Source organism: Macrobrachium nipponense, chromosome 36 (genome assembly GCF_015104395.2).
Source record: "Macrobrachium nipponense isolate FS-2020 chromosome 36, ASM1510439v2, whole genome shotgun sequence".
Taxonomy (NCBI): Eukaryota; Metazoa; Arthropoda; class Malacostraca; order Decapoda; family Palaemonidae; genus Macrobrachium; species Macrobrachium nipponense.
Genome location: NC_087220.1, coordinates 57,936,658 through 57,957,798, shown reverse-complemented (window position 1 = coordinate 57,957,798; position 21,141 = coordinate 57,936,658). Strand labels below are relative to the sequence as shown.

Sequence of the window (21,141 nt, the reverse complement as noted above, 5' to 3'; positions counted from 1 at the left end):
TTTTATGTAATTCTATGTCGATATTTAGCAGACGCCATCAACTTCTACCAAAATGTAAACATAAATGGCAGAGCCTAACTTAAAGTGATCATGCCAGAGGAACGAAAATAATTCATTATGAAAATTTTAGATTCTTAATTTATACGTAAATAATTGAAAAGATATAAAATGAAAAATTATACCATAAAATAAACGAAAATGTCAAGTAATTCTATGTCGATATTTAGCAGACGCCATCATCGTCTATCAGTGAATGTAAACATATATGGCAGAGGCTGACTTAAAATTATCGTTATAGACGAACGAAAATAATTCATTATAAAAAATTTAGATTCTCCATTTATATGTAAATAAATTATAAGGTATAAGACAAAAAATATACAATAAGATAAACGAAAATTCAAAGTAATTCTATGTCGATATTTAGCAGACGTCATCATCGTCTCCCAAAAAATAATGTAAACATGAATGGCAGATCCAGACTCAAATTATCATGACAGAGGAACGAAAATGATTCATTATCAACAATTCAGATTCTTCCTTTATATGTAGATAATTTATAAGATATAAAATAAAAAATATACAATAAAATGAGCGAAAATGTTAAATAATTCTATGTCGATATTTAGCAGACGCCATCGTCTTCATCTCCCGATGTAAACAAAAGACCTGGCAGGGTTCGGCTCCCCGAGGAATTTTAGGTATTTTTCGTATTTTCTTCGATGTAAAGACCTCCATTCAACTCCTTTTTCAAACGGGACAATATATATATCTTATATAATTATTATGAATGTCAGGGTATCCTAGCATAGGCCTATTAGCTAGTTTATGCCCTGATATACTTTAATAGGTTGGGATGAGGTCAGGCCAGGCCATAGGGCCATGCCGGTATTATAATCGGAAATCATTTTTGTAATTTAATATTTAACGATAAATTGCTATATTAAGAATGGCGTATGTTATACAGGTGAACGTTTGCTTTTATTTTTCGTGGTTGGCCGTAGGCTGCCCAACCGTTAAGGTAAAATTAATGGGGGTAAACAACCGCATGGCCTGATTCAACTCACCAACGATCACGGCATGCCACCCGCCGGAAAAGTACTTAGGTATAACGCGTCCTGACACCGGAGATGGGCATCAGTCGCGACTTGTTGTTGGTGAGAGACTGAGCTAAAGACCTCTACTCTCCTTTCGAAGTAGGGTAAAACACCACGGCAGGCCAAACAGGCCACCTACAATCAACGCTTGGAGCGCCTGCAGATTCGTCGGCCAAGAGTACTTTCTGCCAGAGCATCGGCGGATGAATACAAACAAGATGGCGGCCGTTTGTTTTGTTTTGGCGCTAGTTTTGAAAACATGTGTAGTGTTGGAAAACCCGAAAACCTAAAAAAAAAAAACGGTAATGGGGGACCCTATTGGGAACCGGGGTTTTTTTTTTTTGGGGTGGGGGAAGAAACACACGAGTTTTGGTTAAAAGTAAATGAAAACGGTAAGGGGGGACCGAGGAAACCAGGGGTTTTTCTGGGGGGGAGAGAGGCAGACGACGACAATGAAAAAGGAAAACCACGAAACCCTGGCAGACGGAACACGTGGCCAACTAAACTGTAGGAGCTCCTGTTCCAACTAAACTGTAGGAGCTCCTGTTCCAACTAAACTGTAGGAGCTCCTGTTCCAACTAAACTGTAGGAGCTCCGGTGATCGTAACCAAACGAACCAACCTAACCAAACTTAGGCCGCGTGCCCTTACCTGGCCGGGGGGCTTGGCCCCCCTCGCCCCCCTGGACCCCCCAGTATAGTATATTAACAGTGATTGCTACCTAACCAATGGAACTACCTAACCAAACTAAGTCTGCATGTCCTTACCTGGCCGGGGGGGCTTCGCCCCCCTGACCCCCCTGTGTAGTAAGTTAACAATTATAAATATCTAACCAATATAACTTGTCCATACATATGGCTGGCACCCGTATATCCTTACTGATAACTAAACAAAATGAATATTTCCGAGAATACATTGGTTAAAGTCACGGCCACGTTGTTTGCTCGAACACATGGACTGCGTTCGAACACGTGACTTCTAGCGGACGTGAATGTTCGGATGTGTTGAGCGTGCCTGACTTCAGCATAGCGGAAATAACAATGCGTGCTTAATTTGGACAAAATAATTAAAATAACGCATTTACATTGATAACGGCTGTGGTTGCATAGAAAAAAAAACGAACGTACCTAACTAAAAATGACCGTAACGAAACGAACCCACCTAAGCCGAGTTAGAACGGGTGGACTAACACTTTTCGTTGGCCTACTTAGAAAAAAAAAATACAGATAATTGAATCGAGCAAAGGTCGTATGATCTGAAAAAAAAAAAAAAAAAAAGTATAAAACCGGACTTACCTTTGTTGGGTTGCAAATCGGGGAGTCGAAATCGGAAATCGGCAGACAAGTCGGACGGGTAGAACTAAAGCTGGAAATCGGAATCGTCAGACAATTCGGACGGTTCGAACCTTCCTCTCTTCGGAGCTGGCTGGAATTGTACCAATCAACTATGGTATGGTCGGAACCTATACGCAGACTCATCTTTACATATGTCTGGGGAAGTTCGTAAAGCCAGCAATGGATCAAGCCCAAAATAGCTTGTAGGATAGGTGTGACCCAGAGAAGAAGGCATTTCCATTCCGAAATTGCTTTCAGTTTCCGACATCTTCGAACGTTACAATCACGCCACTGGAATGTTTCGCCATGCTTGATCAGGGCGGGTCGCGGGAGGGCACGAGGACGAAGCCATGTTCGGGAAGGACAAGCAAGAAGCGACTGGGAAGGTCGCATGGCTTCTTGGGTCGGCCTTGGGGTCGCGCATCGGGGCACAACGAAGGTTCCCCCCGTCCAGCTGTTCGTCAGCTTTTTTTTTTTTTTTTTTTTTGTTTTTTTTTTTTCGGTCAGCTGTTTCGGATGGAACTACTTACCTTGGCGGAGGGATTGGCGGCCCGGACAGAAGGGGTTACGAGGCCTGCCCAACGAATATGCAGACTACCCCAACGCTTGCCACCCTCCGAAAAAGTACAATATAACGCGTCCTGACACTGGAGATGGGCATCAGTCGCGACTTGTTGTTGGTGAGAAACGGAGCTAAAGACCTCTACTCTCCTTTCGAAATAAGTATTTTGTTTCTCCAAAGTTAGAAATTAAGGCCAAATTTTAAGTTTTAAACATAGGGTACTGAAAACGGTCTCAAACGTAGTGCAAATCTCACCAAAACGCGTTCAACATTTTTACTTACAACTCGAGGTATTTAGAAGATTGACGCCATCTTGATGTTTTACGGAGTCGCTTGTGTCAATAAACTAACCATTTCCTGTGATAAATCCGCACACCACTTGTGCCCACAGACGCTGGGGCACTTTTATCACAACAAATGGAAAACTTTTCCTCACCGAGTAAACAACTGTTTTGTAGAAGAAGACGACGAAGCGTGCACTTCGATAATTTTTTAAATAAAAAAAAAAAAAAATAATAGTAAAACATCAATATTTTATATATTTATGATGATGATTAATTTGAAAATATTCGTTATTGAAAAGTAACTCGATTCTGACTCAAATTTAAGTAATTATTTTTTGGAATTCGAACGTTCTTTCAAGTCCTGTATTATGACGTCACGACATCTTGACTTTCGTACCTATTGTAAATAATTGCTTTACTCAACTTTCTTGCAGAACAGTTTACCAGTTATTTATGCAGATTATCAGCTCTTCATGTAATTGGTATAATCGTAATGCGCATATATATCTTCATTATTTACTTTTTGGATATATGAAGATGTTTTACTGCCGGATTATCGCCGTAGTGTGACGCAATCGTTTTCGGTCGATGCGCCTCTGTTTTCGCACCATAAGAAATTATGGGGCCGAATTTGGCAATTGACCAGAAAGTCGTTAAAAGAGAAAGTTAGCATTGAGGGGCATATGTTTTGATTGAGAAAAATACAATTTCACATAAGTGACTTACCGAACAGTTACATAGCTTATAGCTTCTTACCTACGGCACTCGAAATTCAAATTGTTGGCGCCAGCGGCGTTGCTATCTTAAGTATAGGTGATACAAGACCCGCCCACATCCGGGAACCCTGAGTACTGCTAGCCTTCTACCGACAATTTTCGTTTCTGCCGCTCACGGGGTAACACCTGTGAGATTTTCACTGCAGTCTCCTGCGTCGCCATTTTGGATTTTGGTTGTTTGGATGTAACAAGTTTTTGTTTTTTCTTGCCAGTTAGCTATCTCTATTCAGTTTTTTGTCATTATTGCTAATTATGTCAGATTCTAGTTCATATGCTGTAAGGTTTGTTAAATGAAGAAATGGAGTTGGCATAGTACTGTCTAGTGAACTAAAGAACTCGGTAATAGAAGTGCATAGAAAGAATGACCGTATCATCAGATTGAAGATATGTTATGGAGGAGAGATTCTGAATATTATAAGCGCATATGCACCACAAGTTGGTTGCACAGAAGAAGAGAAGGGAAATTTCTGGAGAGACATGGATGGAATAATGCAAGAACTGGAAGAGCATGAGAGGGTGATAGTTGGGGCAGATTTGAATGGCCATGTCGGAAGTGAAAATGAGGCGATTGGGCGGGTGCATGGGGCCATGGAATTGGGGAGAGAAACCCAGAAGGAGAGAGTGTAGTGGACTTTGCTGTGTCATTCGACATGGCAATAGTAAACACATTTTTTGAGAAGAAAAGGGAACACCTAATAACATATATAGAGTGGGGGAAGATTCTCCCAGATAGACTATTTTTCTTGTATAAATTAGGATAAATCTGGTGGAGGTCAAGAACTGCAAAGTTATTCCAGGCGACCATGTAGCCCCCCAACACAGGCTGCTATGTATGGACTTGAAGTTGAAAAGGGAAAGAAAAAGAAACCAAAGCTAAAGGGATAAGGAAAATTAAATGGTACGAATTACAGAAGGAAGGGGATAAGAAGAAGAGAGTTTAAGAGGAGGGTTTTGGAGGATATTGATATAGGATTGAAGATGTTCAAGAATGTGGGCACGAAATGCAGCAGTCATAGACGGCATGAAAAGGAGCTGCTAGGAGAGACATCTGGTATCATATGGGAAGAAAGGATATTTTGTTGGTGGTGGGATGAAGACATTGAGAAAGTAGATAAAAGATAAGAAGGAGAAAGAAAAGATGGGAAGAGTCACAGTCAGTGGAAGACAGAAATAGGTACAGAGAGAAAAACAAGGTGGTGAAAAAGGTGGTAGCCCAAGCTAAAGCAAAGTCGTATGATGATGTATAATGAGCTGGGGACAAAGGAAGGATTAAAGAAGATGATGAAGCTATCAAAGGCTAGAAATAAGAGCACCAAAGATATAACACACATCAAACAAATAAAGAATCAAGAGGGTGTAGTGCTTAGAAAAGGAGGAAGACATTGTGAAGAGATGGAAAGAATATTTCGAACAGTTGTTAAATGAAGAAAATAATAGACTAATAAGAGAGGATGGGCAAGTGAACATTGGCATGGTAATGAGGTTTTCTAGGCAAGAGGTACTAAATGCACTGAAGAAGATGAAGAATGGGAAGGCAACCGGACCAGACATGATCCCGGTTGGAGGCATGGAAAGCATTAGGAGATGAAGGAGTGGATATACTGTACGATCTTATGATAAAGATCCTTGAACAGGAAAGATACCAAATGAGTGGCGTGGGAGTATATTGATCCCAATTTTTAAAGGGAAAGGCGATGTCCAAGAGTGTGGTAATTATAGGGGCATTAAATTGATGTCCCACACTTTGAAGATACTTGGAAAGGATGATAGATGCTAGACTGAGAGAAGAAGTACAATAGGTAAAGAGCAGATGGGATTTATGAAGGGAAGGGGAACAACAGATGGTATATTTTGTCTGAGGCAAATAATGGAGAAATTCGGGGAAAGACAAAGGGACCTACATATGGTATTCATTGACCTTGAAAAGGCTTATGACAGAGTCCCGAGACAAGAGGTATGGAGGAGCCTGAGGGAGAAGATGGTGCCAGAGAAGTATGTGCGATTGATACAAGAGATGTACCAGAATGTATTTACCAGAGTGAGGAGCAGTGTTGGGGAGACAGAAGGTTTTGAGGTGAGAGTAGGATTACACCAGGGGTCGGCTCTGAGCCCATTTATCTTTAACATAGTGATGGATGTTATAATAGAGGAAGTAAGGGAGACAGTACCATGGAACATATTGTATGCGGATGATATTGTTCTGTGTGCAGAGAGCAGGGAAGATCTGGAAGTGAAATTGGAAGATGAGACAAGTACTGGAGGACAGAGGAATGAGAATAAGTAGATCCAAGACAGAATATATGTGTACCATCCACTGAGGGGGATGATAGAGAAAGTATTCAGCTTGGTGGAGAGCAAATAAGGAGAGTTTGATAAGTTTAAGTATTTGGGATCTTTTGTTAACGCTGGAGGAAGTATGGAAGAAGAAGTAAAACATCGGGTACAGGCAGGCTGGAACAACTGGAGAGCGGCCTCGGGAGTTCTTTGTGACAAAAGAGTGCCGCTTAGGTTAAAAGGAAAATTTCCAACAAGACGGTGGGGTAAAGAACAGCAATGCTGTATGGTACGGAAACAGCAAGCATGAGAAAGCAGAGCAGAAGAAGATGGATGTGGCAGAAATGAGAATGCTTAGGTGGATGTCTGGGGTAACAAGAGTGGATAGGATCAGAAATGACTACATAAGGGGGTCAACTAAGGTGGTGGAAGTATCAAAGAAAGTGCAGGAGGGGAGGCTGAGATGGTATGGACACCTGTTGAGGAGAGATGAGGACCACGCTGGGAGACATACTATGGGAGTGGAGGTGCAAGGAAGAAGAAAGAGAGGGAGACCAAGAAAGAGATGGAAGGACTGTGTGAGAGGAGATTTACATGAGAAGGGAATTGATGAGGCAGAAGCGCAAGATAGAAATAGATGGAAACGGCTCATCCGAAACGGCGACCCCATATAAAAATGGGAAAGCTGGGAAGAAGAAGAAGATGCTGTAAGGTTTTGCAGCGCTGGCTGCAAAACAAGATTAGCTAAGTTATGTCACGATCCGCACTCTAAGTGCACTAAATGCAGAGGACAAAATTGTAATGGTATGGATGTGAGATGTGATGAATGTAAAGAATTGGATGAACAGGGATGGAAGGCGGTTAGATCGCATGCTGAGAAAATGGAGAAAGATAGGAAGAGGAATGCAGCTCTTAGGGCTAGTAGTAAAGAATAGGTTAGAAACTACTCCTGTTCCTTCGGAGACAAATAAGTCTTCTCTTGCCTCTCCTTTATTAGAGAATATTTCTCCAATTAATAGTCCTACTTCTCCTTTGATTACCCCCTGTTCAAGTTGCCCATGTTTCCGAACCCAACACCATTGCCTTGCTTGAGTCTAAGATGGATAAAAAGTGTTAGCTGAATCAGTTATGAAGTTAGGAATGTCTTTTAAAGCTTTCGTAGATAGTACAGTGAAATCTAGTGCAGTGCAAAGTGTTAATGTTGCGCCTGAGGAGGCGGTTTGTCCGTTCCCCCTCGACTCCAGACGAAGGGTCACTGTCCCGCTCCCCCCCCGCACCAGGGAGAAGACATACCGGAGGTTGGAAGGAGTCTGGGGGAGTTTGCCCACGGTCAGCCGTCGACGTCCGTCGACTCGCGTGTGTCGTCCAAAAAGATGTGGAAAGGTATTAGTGTTTTGTGATTCTCGTCTGTCGTCTGATTCGGAAGTGCAATCGCCAGTGCGCAAAAAGGCGAAGTGATTTGGTGTCTCGACCGTTAAAAAGACATTCGATTTTTTTGGGGTGATTCGTCACCGACTCCTGTTAAGAAGTCTAGAGGCATTGGAGTCCTCAACCTTCGTGTAGTTTTGCTCCGGATGTGATATTTAGTGAATCTCCTCTGCAGTCGCATTTTTCGGCTAAAGCAACAATGGATCTCGGACTAAACTTCGTGATAATTCACGATCGCTTGACTCTCCCAAGCGAGTCTCAGTCGCAGTTTCGGTTCTCGGCTCGCCTCGTTCGACTCCGTATTACTGTCCAGAGAGGCGTATTCGCTCGTCTTCGTTCGACTCCCCTCGCTGTGAGTCGATAGGAATTTCGACTGGTTGTTCGCCAGTGTCGACTCGTTGTGCGGAGACTTCACCTGTTAGAAAGAATCATTCTTTGACCGAAAGACCATCGACTTCTACAGTGTTAGATGATTCTACCTTAGCTCCTTTTAAGAAGCATTTTTCAGGATCTTATGAGTTTGTTGAAAGCCTGCCACCGGGGTACAACATAAGCCTGATTTCGACTCCTCTTCCGTGCTAGTCTGAAGAGGAAGCTTTGGATCAAGATGACAAGGATTCCGTCGGCTTATTCGAGTCTTCTTAAAATTTTTTCTTTCCCCACTTATCCAATATTACTTTGAACCTGCTTCTCCGTCTTCACCGCCTTCAATGTTCGTTAAAGATGGAAGACAGCGTATTCGTGTCTACCTAAACTGGTTCTTTCTCAGTCCTCGAAGCAGGCACTTAAGAGTCAACAGAGTGGTTTTTCTAAGAAGAGGGAAACAGGTAAGGCTTCGTTTGCTTTCCCGCCTTCTAAGCTTCAGATAAAGCGTATCGCTTCTACGCAACTGAGAAGTTCCTTCTTTGGGAGTGTCTGCCTCCTCCCAGGGAGACTTCTCGGTTTAGTGGACTCACACCGAAGAGCAAGCTTTTTCGTCAGCTAAAATTTTGATTTCTTCTTCGGAGCTTGATCATCTGGTGAAGAATATTTTTAAAGTATTTGAGGTATTTAGTTTTTTGAACTGGACTATTGCCTCTTTAGCTCGCAAGATTGAAGACTGTCAGTCTTTAGAAGAAGATTTTGCCACAGATTGGTTAGGAGTTCTGTCCTGTGCGGATAAGGCTGTTAGAGATGGTTCGGGAGAATTAGCAGCCCTTTTCACAATGGGAGTGATGAAGAAGAGAGAAAGGTGGGTGTTCGTTTCGTGTCTAAAGGAGTCACTAATAACCAGAACGTCGGGCTCTCATGTTTGCTCCTCTCTGTAAATCTCACCTTTTCCCTGAAGAAACCATTCAACAAATTCTATTGGATTTAGAAAAGAAATCTACTAATGATCTCCTTCTTCAGTCTTCTAGACGTCCGAAAGAGCCTACTCCGACAGGAGCAAAGTCTTCTCCTCTTCAGAAGCATCCCTTTCGAGGGAATAAACCTAAGTGGCAAAGACCCAGACTAATTTGCGTCACAGTACAAGTCCTCAAGAAACCCCCCCCCCCCCCCCCCCCCACCAAACCTTCGGACAAGTGAGAAGCCGTGCCTTCACGTGCAAGTAGGGGCAAGACTCCATCTTTTTTGGGAAGAATGGAGTCGAAGAGGTGCAGAGCAATGGGTAGTGCAAGTTCTTCGAGAGGGATACTCGATTCCTTTTGTTCTAGATCCTCCTCTCTCCGATACACCAATCAGCTTAACAGCATATTCTCCAGGATCAGAGAGGGCTTTGGCTTTAGCAGCAAGAGGTCAATGCACTCATCAAAGCCTCGGGAGGTTGGAGGCCAGTGCTAGATGTAAGCGCATTGAACCTTTATGTGCTGAAGACAAAGTTCAATATGGAAACAAATCTTTCTGTGATGTCGGCACTTCGCCCAGGCGATTGGATGGTGTCCCTGGACATGCAGGACGCCTATTTTCATGTGCCGATTCACCAGAGTTCAAAGAAGTTCCTGAGATTTGTGTTCGAAGGGAGGACGTATCAATTCAGAGCCCTTTGTTTCGGCCTTTTGACGGCCCCTCAAGTATTTACTTTGTGTTCGGCTCCCATTGGGGGAAATGGCTGCATATGTTGGGCATAAATGCAGCATTTTACCTGGACGACTGGCTTCTCAGATCGAGTTCGAGGACAAAGTGCGTGAAGGATTTACGGAAGACACTGTCATTAGCGAGTCAATTGGGAATTCTCATCAACCTGGAGAAGTCTCAATTAGTGCCTTCCCAGAAGATCCCCTATTTGGGGAGGGATGATTCTGGACTCTCAGACTTTTTCGGGTTTTCTGTCCCCGAAAAGAATAGAATCTTGCCTTAAAAAAGTGAGCCAAATTCCTGAACCGTCAGTCCTCCTCCGCCTTGGAATGGATGAGTCTCCCTAGGGACATTATCATCAGTAGAGACGTTTGTAAAATTGGGTCGTCTTCACATGAGATCTCTTCAGTTTTTTCTCAAAGCGAGTTGGTGTCTGAAGTCTCAACCAGACACGTATTTGTTTCCAGTGTCGGAAGAGATCAAGAAGGACTTGAGATGGTGGATGTCGAGGGAAAGATTGCAAGAGGGTCTCTCCCTGACATTACGGAACCCAGACCTAGAATTATAACTCAGACGCATCGGACAGAGGTTGGGGGGGTGCTCTCCTAGGAACCAAAAAGATCTCAGGATTATGATCAGAGAAAGAGAGGTTGAATCACATCAACATGAAGGAGTTGAAGGCGATTTGGTTCGGTCTGCAAGCATTCGCATCCTTTGGTCGTGGAAAGAGAGTGGCAGTATACTCCGACAACACCACCGCTCTGTCTTATATCAGGAATCAGGGAGGAACCCATTCATTCTCCCTCAACAAAGTCGCAGAAGATCTCCTTCTCTGGTCTCAAGATCGGGATATTTTCCTCGTTCCGAGGTTTGTACAGGGGAAGTTAAATGCACTGGCGGACGAACTCAGTCGAGTAAACCAAGTTCTTCCCACGGAGTGGACATTGCAAGACAAGTTTGTCAGGAACTTTGGAAACTTTGGGGAAGAACCTTCAGTGGATCTGTTTGCCACGTCGAGGAACAATCGACTTCCGATCTTTTGTTTTCCCCAGTTCCAGATCCTCTTGCTTTGGAAGACCGACGCAATGCTTCAGGATTGGACGGGTCTAGACGTTTACGCCTTTCCCCCATTTGGAATGATCAGAGAGGTGTTGAACAAATTCCTCTCGCATCAAAATGTGTCAATGACGACTGGTAGCACCATTCTGGCCCAGGAAAGAGTGGTTCCCAGACCTTCTGGCAAGCTGGTTATAGACCATCCCAGACTTCTTCCTCAGTATCCTCGGCTACTCAAACAGCCCCACTTCGACAGGTATCATCAGAATTTGTCCGCTCTGTCACTGACAGGGTTCAGACTGTCCGGAAACTCGTCAGTCAGCTAAGGGGTTTTCTCGTAGAGCGGCAGAGGCTATTGCTAACTGTCAAAGAAGCTCTTCTGCCAAGCTTTACCAATCGAAGTGGGGAGTCTTTAGAACGTGGTGCAGAAGACATAATTTCTCGTCTTCTAAAACCTCTGTGACAGAAATATCTGATTTTTTTGCTGTACCTTAAAGAAGTTAAGAACTTGTCGGTATCGACAATTAAAGGGTACAGAGCTATGCTGTCCTCAGTGTTTAGGCATAGAGGCTGGACATCTCCTCTAACCAGGATATTGGAGATTTAATTAAATCATTTAATACAGTAAAAGGATCCAAGAAGGATAGTGTGGACTGGAACTTGGACGTAGTTTTAACTTTTCTGATGTCTTCACGATTCGAGCCCACTTCGTGAAGCGTCTTGAGAGATGTAACGAGGAAGACACTTTTTCTCTCGCATTGGCTACAGCAGGGAGAGTGAGTGAGTTACAAGCCATCCACAAAGAGGTTGGGTTCAAAAAATAGTCATGCGGTTGTTCTTTTGTTAACGAATTTTTAGCAAAAAGAACGAATCTCCCTCTAACCCATGGCCTAAATCTTTTGTACTTAAGGGATTATCTAATATAGTGGGTCCGATGGACGAAGAATATTTACTATGTCCTGTCAGAGCTCTGAAATGTTACCTGTCAAGGACACAATCCGTTAGAGGTAATCCCGACCGACTTTGGTGTTCGGGTTAAGAATTCTGCAAAAACCCCTCTCCAAGAACGCTATTTCGTTCTTTTTGAGAAGTCTGATACTGGAGTCACACTCTCAGTCCAAGATCAGACTCTAAATGTGCTTAAGGTGAAAGCACATGAAATACGTGCAGTGGCGACATCCTTAAGCTTCAAGCACAATATGTCGCTTTCCTCGATTCTTCAATCTACGTTTTGGAGATCGAGATCTGTGTTCGCCTCATTTTACCTGAAGAATGTAGAGGCTACCTATGATAGTTGTTGTAAATTGGGTCCTTTGTCGGTAGCGGGCATGGTGTTGGGAAAGGAAACATAGGGGAACTTTCTATCCTCTACTGTCCTCCTCGCCTTGTTATAGGTTTTGTTGAGTCGTGGGCAGACTGGAGGCTCATAGTACTTTGGAGAACCTCCAGATCTTATTTAGTCTGTTGTTTTTTATCTGGTTTTTGAAGCCAGGGCAAGGGCATTATCTGTTTGTTCCGATACGTAATACAAACCATCGGTCCTTTAACAATAGGAAGTAGCTAGCGGCAGCTGGAACGGTCGTAAGACTCGAACAAGGGGAGAACGGTAGTTAACTGCTGTCCGATCGTCGCGCGCCGCGCGACTGGGAGGTAAACAAATCACTTTTGCTTTCGGCCGTGTGTGGATAGGACGTGCTCGTCATCGCTCTGCCCGCTTTGTCGTTTGCTTTTGAGTTTTGAGTATATGCTCTTTTCCTATGTGATTGAGAGTAATTGTAAGTACTTTGCATTTCTTTTGTTCATTTATGATGAGTGAGGAAGAAATGGAGATTTCGCCGCGCCCCCCAGTCGCCCGTAGAGTGTGTCCCGGGCTGGAGGGGCGTAGATGTGGCGGATTCAGATCATTTGTGGATGTGGATCCACAGAGGTTTTGTACTCGTTGTCGGGGGCGAGAGTGCTCCCGCAACGAGCCATGTGTGACTTGTATGCATTGGTCCGAGGCGCAGTGGGTGCTGTACGAGGGCAGGAAGAGACTTAGGCCGCCCAAGAAGTCATCGAAAGTCCAGTGACTCCTTTGGTAACGGATACTTCGTCCTCTTTCCTGCCCCCCACCCGGCCAGCCCCCACGTTTCGCGCCTTCCCCTGCGGGGGGGGTAGCGGAGTCCTTCTCCTCTCTCGATCCGTCGAGTGTGGAGGAGGGCGCCCGCTACCCGGACGTCCAGTTGTACTCGGGGGGATCTTCCGTCCGCTCTGGGTGGGGTTCTTCTCCCCCACCCAAGCGCGAGGAAACCCCTCTAACTAACCCGACTGTTGCTTCCGCAGGTGTGCATCAGCGAAGGACGACCTGGGACAGGTGTGGGAGTCGCTGGGACTGCAGGGAGTGCCTACATACAGGGGTTTGATTCAGCGGTTTGGCGGGGTCGGCAGTGGTCACTCATGGTACGGTAACCACTACTACCACTACAATTTCTACACCAGCATATGAGATGCCACCGCACTTGGTGTACACACCACATGTCATGTCGGTAACACCCACGGCTGCAATTCAGAGACCAATTCCTGCCGTGCCAAAGAGGACGGTGCCACCGCCACCTGGGTTCTTTGTATTGCCGACCCCACGGACTTCCGCTGCCCCAAAGGAGAGTACCCCCTTGGAACCTGCCGCCAGGGTGCCGAGGATGACGGTAAGCTGCCGGACAGGACGCCTGGCTCTCCTGTGGTACCTGCCGTGCCCTGCCGTACCTGTTTCTGTCCCGCGCTCATTCCCCTTTCAGATCAGGTTCCTGCTGCTCATTCCCTTTCCAGATGTTCCTCCTGCCGTTCCTGCGTTGTTTCCTGTTTCCCGGACCTGTTCCTGTTGTTCCTGCTGTTGGTGGTGCTGTCACAGTCTCAGGTCTTTCCGGACAGGTGCAGTCGGGCCCTGTTGCTTCGGCAACTGCCCCGGCTCCCTCCTGGATGGAAGACCTGACGTCTGTCCTGCGGAGCCTGGCGAAGAAGAAAGAGGAAGAGGAAGAAGGTGTCGTCGTCGTCTTCGTCGTTTCTTCTTGTCTGCTGCCTCTCCTTCCCTTCGACTTCTAAGGCTAAACAGCGAAGAAGAAGAAGGAAGGAAGAAAAAAAAAAGAAGGTTCGTCTCGTACCTTCCGTCCCCCGTCTTCTCTTCGTCTCTGCCTCTCCTTCCCCTTACGACTTCTAAGGCTAAACAGCCGAAGAGAAAGGCTTGCCTTCCTCCCCCCCGAAGGGAAGACTCTTCGGGATCTTCTAAGGGCCCGGCTCGACTCAGGCGAGTCGGGGAGCTCTTCTGCTGGTCCTCCTGTTCCTTCGGGAACGGGCGGGCCCGTCGCTTCTTCTGCAAAGAAGGAAGGAAGTCGACGGGACCAGAGGTGCACAGCCTCGGCTGGTGCGTCCTCACCTGGTGCTAGCGGTTCTGCCGCTAACCAGGTTCCGTCTCGGCCGCTTCTCGTTATCGCGAGAAGCACCGAGTGGACGCTCTTCCAAGGAAGACCGTCCAGCCAAAGTTTTTGACGCCCCCCCCGCCCGAGCTCGCTCGCCGTCAAGACAGCGGCGCGGAGCAGAAGACTGGCGAGAGTCGTGCACACGACTCTCGCCAGCCAGTGGACGCTCTCGCAGCGATCAATCTGGCTGCTCTGGGCTGACGTGACGGTCGCTGACCAGCCACGGGTTGAGGCGAGGAAGGAGTCCCCGCGGCCGCCGGTACCAGCGGCTCGACGCGCCGAGAGGACGCTGGCCGGTCTCGACGCGACAGAGAGCCTAGCAGGTCACCCGTCCGCCGCTCCCCGAGTGGGACCGGGCGGAGACGGGTGACCAGCGGCAGCTCGCCTGACGCTAGAGATCGGTCTCGACGTTCTCAGCCGAGCCAATCGCCCCAGGCGAGCGGCAAGGCTAGGCCTGCTGCCTTTTTTTTTCGACCGTCAACTGCGGGTTGACGATCAGCAGCAGCCCTCCACGCACGCTGGTCCTGCCAGCGAGCGAGGGGGGAGCGTCAGTCTGCCTCTCCCATACCTTCAACCTCCTCGGGCTATACCGGGATGAGCGAGGTACTGAGGAGCGATCACGAGAGGTGCACCGCTCGTGACCCAGCTATGATGCCGTATGGCTCAGGCACGGTTTTAGGACCGACCAGAACATACGCGCAAGTAGTTGGAGGCGACCATCAGGGGTCTGTCGCTGTTCCTCCTTCTGAAGGAGGAGGTATCGGGGCGGGATATGGCTCTTGCTGGGATAGGGCGGACTGGACGGTCCTACTCCACAAGACGCAGTAACTCCCGAGATACAGAGGAACTTTGCAGAGGTCATTAAGCTGATGCGTCTGCATAATGACCTTGCGGAAGGATCGCCGCTACCACCGGCAGAGCCCACGTCCCGGCTCGAATCATTTTGGGGTCCCAAGAGGGAGCCCAAAATGATGGTGGGGTTACCGCGATCAGAGCTTGCAGACTCAGTCCTGGATCAGGTGGAGAATCTCGTCTCAGGACGGGAGGACTCGCTAAAGTCCGGACGGTCTTCTAAGCTGCTTCCTCCTCCTCTACAGCGGCAGAGGCGATTCTACGTGCCTTCGGAAGACCCCGATACTGCCGCCGAAACAGGTTAACCCGGAGTTAGCGAGGCTGACTCCAGGTGTGTCCCTGCAGCAGCTCCTGTCGGGGTTCTCGCAGCAGGAGGCACTTGCCCTGGAATCTACCGCTATGGCAGCATTCCAGCAGTTTTCCTGGTTGGATTTGTGGTCCCTCACAATATCCAAAGTAGCGGGGCCGGCTCCGGGAGTTCTGCTCTCGAAGACGACGCTTCTTTTAGGAGACTGTGCCAGTCTGGAGGAAGACAATCTCTTACCTCGCCCATCAGACTGCTAACCTGTGGGCCAACTTGGTTTCTTCGACGTAGGGACGCAGTCCCTTACCCGAGTGACCAAGGGGGCCGGGCGTGAGGCGGCACTCGGGCTTCGAAATGGACCTCTTAGGAGTTCCCCAGCTCTCTTTCCTGGAGAGATGGTGGACGCTGCGGTGGAAAGGCGGCGCACTGACGACAGTGACCGCTTAGTTCACCAGGCAGTCTCGAAGGTTACTGGGCAATCTCGAGCGGACTGCGGCCAAACCAAAGAGCTTGGCTAGCGCTTCCACGGCGTGCGCAAGACGGTTGCACCGTCCAAGCCCCGTGCGAAGACTCCTGTTGTTTCAACTTCTGCTAGAGGAGGCCGTAACCAGCCCTCCTCCCAGCCCTCCTTTCCCCGAGGAGGTGGTGGAAAGAAGTCGAAACGAGGAGGGAAACGCTAGGGACGGCGTTCCCCCTCACCTGCTGCCGGAAGTGGGGGGGTGCCTGGCGAGCCATTGGGCGACTTGGCAGCGCTACGGCGCCGAGAACTGGATAGTAGACGTCCTTCGGGAGGGGTATCTACTACCCTTCGAGTCTCGGCCCCCCCTCATCTCCAAACCGGTCCATCTACAGACCTATGTCCGGGGATCAGCAAAGGACAACGCTCTTCGACAGGAGATCAAGACCATGCTGGCGAAACGAGCCTGTAGAAATCGTGGAGGACCAGTCACCGGGCTTTTACAGCCGCCTCTTCCTAGTGGAGAAGGCATCGGGGGGTTGGCGTCCGGTGATAGACCTTCTCTCCCCTGAACCGCTTCGTTCGCACGACGCGGTTCACGATGGAGTCGGCACGCTCGGTGCTCGACTCGATCAGGGGAACGAGTTTCATGCTTTCAGTGGACCTGAAGGACGCGTATTTTCAAATACCCATCCATCAGTCCTCCAGAAAGTACCTCCGCGTTCATCTTCGACGGGACGGTGTACCAATTCAGGGCACTTTGTTTCGGTCTCAACACCGCCCCACAGGTGTTCACGCGAGTGTTCACTCTGGTGTCAGCTTGGGCCCCATTCGCACGGGATACGTCTTCTGAGGTATCTCGACGATTGGCTAGTCCTGGCGAGCTCCCGCTCGCGTTGCTACAGGACAGAGATCGACTCCTCAAGTTTTGTCGCGATCTGGGGATCGTGATAAACTACGAGAAGTCCGATCTCGAACCCAAGCAGAAGATGAAGTACCTGGGTATGCTGATAGACACGGTAGCAGGGCAGGTCTTCCCGCAGACTTGCGTATCAGCAAATTCAGGGAGGACAGCCGGCCGGTTCCGTCTCGGCAGGAACAGGCAGCACAGCAATGGGCAAGTCGTGATCGGCCATCTGTCGTCACTCGAGAAGTTAGTCCCTCACGGGGCGTCTTCACCTGCGGTCTCTCCAGTGGAGGCTAAGGGAGAGTTGGTCTCAGGCCAAGGATCCTCCTTACTTTCCCGTGGCTATCACGGACAAGGTGAGGCAGGACCTAGCCTGGTGGCTCGACGACAAGAACCTCTTAAGAGGAGTGCCTATACGCACTCCCCCCCCAGGAGATGCTTCTGTTCTCAGACGGCATCGACCGAGGGATGGGGCGGCACACCTGGAGGAGTTGCTGACTGCAGGTGTGTGGGACCATCACGAAAAGCACCTTCACATCAATGTCCTGGAACTCAAGGCGGCGTTCAACGCTCTCCAAGAGTTTCAGGACCGCTTTGGTGGGTGGGACACTCAGTGGTGTTGATGTGCGACAACACCACAGTAGTGGCATATGTCAACAAGCAGGGGGGGGGGGGCTAGTGTCTCTCTTCCGCTCCATCAGTTGACGGTGCAGGTGCACGAGTGGGCCACGGCTCACTCGATAGAGCTGTCAGCACGCTACATTCCAGGCAAGAGGAATGTAGTAGCAGACAAGCTCAGCCGTCGGGATCAGGTGATAGGGACCGAATGGTCTCTACACCAAGACGTGGCGGAAAGGCTCTTCAACCTGTGGGGGCGACCGGTCGTAGACCTGTTCGCCACCCGGCACAACAGAAAACTACAGGTTTTCTTTTCAGCTGTGCCGGACCCATGGGCAGCTGCAGAGGACGCTCTCCAACACCCCTGGGCACAACCTCTTCGCCTACGCCTTTCCTCCTTCTGTCTGATTCGGAAAGTGATCAGTCGAGCGCTGGTCACTCCCAATCTCAGAATGATCCTGGTGGCTCCCAAACGGCCTCAAGCCAAAGCCTTTGGTATCCGACCTGCTGGCTCTTCTTGCGGACGCACCGAGAGAGCTACCCACTTGGCACAACCTTCTAGCCCAGCCACACGTAGAACGGTACCACAAGCAGTGCCAGTCCCTTCAACTTCTTCACGGCTGGCTGTTGATCCAACCATCTCTTGCGAACGAGAGGCTTTTCTCCGTCCCGTAGCGCAGCAACAGAGGATGGCTGGACACGTCCGGACAGTCATCCTACCCCTGCAGCTGTCGTACCAGGGGAAGTGGGCCGTCTTCTGTGGTTGGTGTCGTAGACAGTCTGTCTCCTCTCAGAGCCACTCTTCAGCAGGTAGCGGATTTCCTCGTGTTTCTTCGCCGAGAGAAGCTCCTCTCAGTACCCACAGTTAAAGGATATAGAGCCGCCCTGGCTCTCGTCCTAAAACTGAGGGGACCTGGACATCTCGAATTCGTTCGAGATCTCTTGCTAATGAGGAGCTTCGAAAAAGGTCTTGCCCACCCAGGGAACTCAGGCCCCCTGCGTGGGATGTGACTCTCGTCCTTAGGAGTTTGACTCGAAGACCCTTCGAGCCACTCCGAGAGTCGTCAGACAGGGATCTGACCCTCAAGACCCTCTTCTTGCTGGCCCTGGCATCGGCGAAGAGAGTAGGGGAACTACATGGCCTTTCTTTCATTATGATGTTAAACACACCAGAGGCTGGGGATCTGTGACGCTCGATTTCGTCCCGAACTTCGTAGCCAAGACTCAGAATCCGTCGATCCCTGACGACAGGTTCGAGTCTTTCACGATCCCCTCCCTTCTGGACTTCACCGATAACGATGCGGATGAGATGCTGCTTTGTCCTGTGAGGGCGCTACGGCGCTATCTGAAGAGAACTCGACACCTCAGGCCTGAGTGTCGACGCATCTTCGTTAGCACTGGGGTTACCAAGAAAGAAAGTTTCCAAGAACACGCTTTCTTTCTGGCTGCGTGAGGTGATCAGGAGAGCGTACGAGGCTGATGGTAGCAACGGACATCCGTACGTCCGACCGAGAGCCCACGAAGTCAGAGGTATCGGACCCTCCTTAGCGTTCCGTAAGAACTTCTCCGTGGCGCAGGTCCTGAAGGCAGGTGTCTGGGCCAACCAGACCACCTTCACGTCCTTCTACCTTCGGGATATTGCCCACAAGTCCTTGGATACTTTTTCCTTGGGACCTGTGGTGGCTGCTCAACACGTTGTGTAAGCTTACCCAGCACCTGAGCAGGCAGAACAGCATCGATTCCTGGTATGACTGGGGAGAATGAATGTGCGAATGAGAGAGTGACTGGCTTCTCTTCACCATCTTTCTCTACCTCTACCTGTGGGCAGAGGGATACGGTCGTTACCACGCTGGAAGGAAGTCAGATGCAGGTAAGCTACTCAACCGAGCTCCATCCTATCTCTTTAACTAGAGATAGGAGTGTATATCCACCACTTTCTCCAACAAGGGGAGAAAGTGGATGCCTACATGAGACAAACCCATTGCTTTATATTTGCTCATGTAAAGGAAAAAAGTTCTTCACAATGCTAGTACGAAGAGATACGCTTGCCTCTCTCTTAGTACTCGGCCCAGAGGTTCTGACCATTGATCCTGCGGTGCACACCCCGATCAATCGGACAGAGGCTTGGATCCCTCCCTCGCTCCTTCACGACCAGGGAGGCATTCCAGGATGGACGAACACCAGTCTGTTCATCAAAAGACTCAGATTCCTCCCACCAAGAAGTGAGTCTTCCTATTGTTAAAGGACCGATGGTTTGTATTACGTATCGGAACAAATGACAATTGTCTTGAAAATTGCATTTTTCCTAACTATACAACCTGAGGTCCTTTACATATAGTCCTCCATGCCACCTCACTCTGCGTATTTTGCATGGGCCAAAAGCAAAAGTGATTTGTTTACCTCCCGACGATCGACAAGCAGTTAACTAACCGTTCTCCCCTTGTTCGAAGCTTACGACCGTTCCAGCTGCCGCTAGCTACTTCCTATTGTTAAAGGACCTCAGGTTTGTATAGTTAGGAAAAATGCAATTTTCGACAAATTGTCATTTGTTCCGATACGTAATACAAACCCTCGGTCCTTTAACAATAGGAAGGTAACTAGCGGCAGCTGGGACGGTCGTAAGCTTCGAACAAGGGGGAGAACGGTAGTTAACTGCTTGTCGATCGTGCGCGCGCTACCGCGCGCACCGAGAGGTGAAGAATCACTTTTGCTTTCGGCCGCGGGTGTGAAGGACGTGTTCGTCATCGCTCTCTGCCCGCTTCATCGTCGTATGCTTTGTTATATTGTGTTTTCTACTAATGGTTTGGTTTGACTTGAAAATGAAACTGTAAGTACACTGTTTCATTTTCATTACCTTAATTAGAATCAACATGGAGCTATCGCCGTAGAGACGGCGATTTCCGCTCTTTTCATGAATTGAACCCTTGAATTATGTCTCGGTGCCGAGGGCGGGCGCACTCGCGCCGAGTCATGTATTTTCATACAATCAACTTACCTGTCAGATATATACATAGCTAAGACTCCGTCGTCCCCGACAGAAATTCAAATTCGCGCACTCGCTACAGGTAGGTCAGGTGAATCTACCGGCCTGCCCTGGGTGGCAGGACTAGGAAACCATCCCGTTTTCTATCATATTTTCTCTGTCGCCGGTGGTATCAACATTGTTGTTATTACCTCCTGACTTAGATTCATTTTTCATCCTTTGATCATCGTTTTCGGCTTTTTGGTGACGTATTTGGATCGTGTTTTGGCATTCGCTACAGTGGACTGTTTTTGGAATAACTCTTTTGGATTTTTCTCAGTATGTCTGATTCTAATGTGATGTGAGAATGTGTGTAATGTAGGGCTGCAGGGTGAGGATACCGAAAGCTTCGGTGGATCCTCACACTGTATGCCGTAAATGTAGGGGGTTTTCAGTGTTCTGCTATTAATACTTGTAAGGAATGCGAGGGATTGAATGCAGAAGAGTGGAAGACTTTGACTTCTTATTTGAAGAAGTTAGAGAGGGATAGAATTAGACGATTGAAAGGTGTGAGTTCAAGGCCTATTGAGCCTTTCACTGATAATTCTAATCCTACTGATGTAGATTCTCCCTATGTATCTCATTCTCAGAGTGCTTTTTCGGATTCGGCATCGGAAATCGCCAATCTGAAAGCTACAATTAGAGACATGAAGTCCAAGATGGC

At 48.1% G+C, this 21,141-nt stretch overlaps 1 protein-coding gene across 3 annotated transcripts in view; it reads left to right on the top strand.

The window, feature by feature from the left end:
- The first annotated feature begins 656 nt into the window (after window positions 1-656).
- Window positions 657-21,141, top strand: part of LOC135203714 (probable cysteine--tRNA ligase, mitochondrial) — an 85,549-nt gene continuing 65,064 nt past the window's right edge. For 2 of the 3 annotated variants that reach the window (XM_064233616.1, XM_064233614.1), the window contains exon 1: window positions 657-701. The gene's annotated coding sequence lies outside the window, so the exon portion shown is untranslated. The remainder of the gene's footprint in view (window positions 702-21,141) is intronic. The other variant, XM_064233615.1, reaches the window with a different exon arrangement.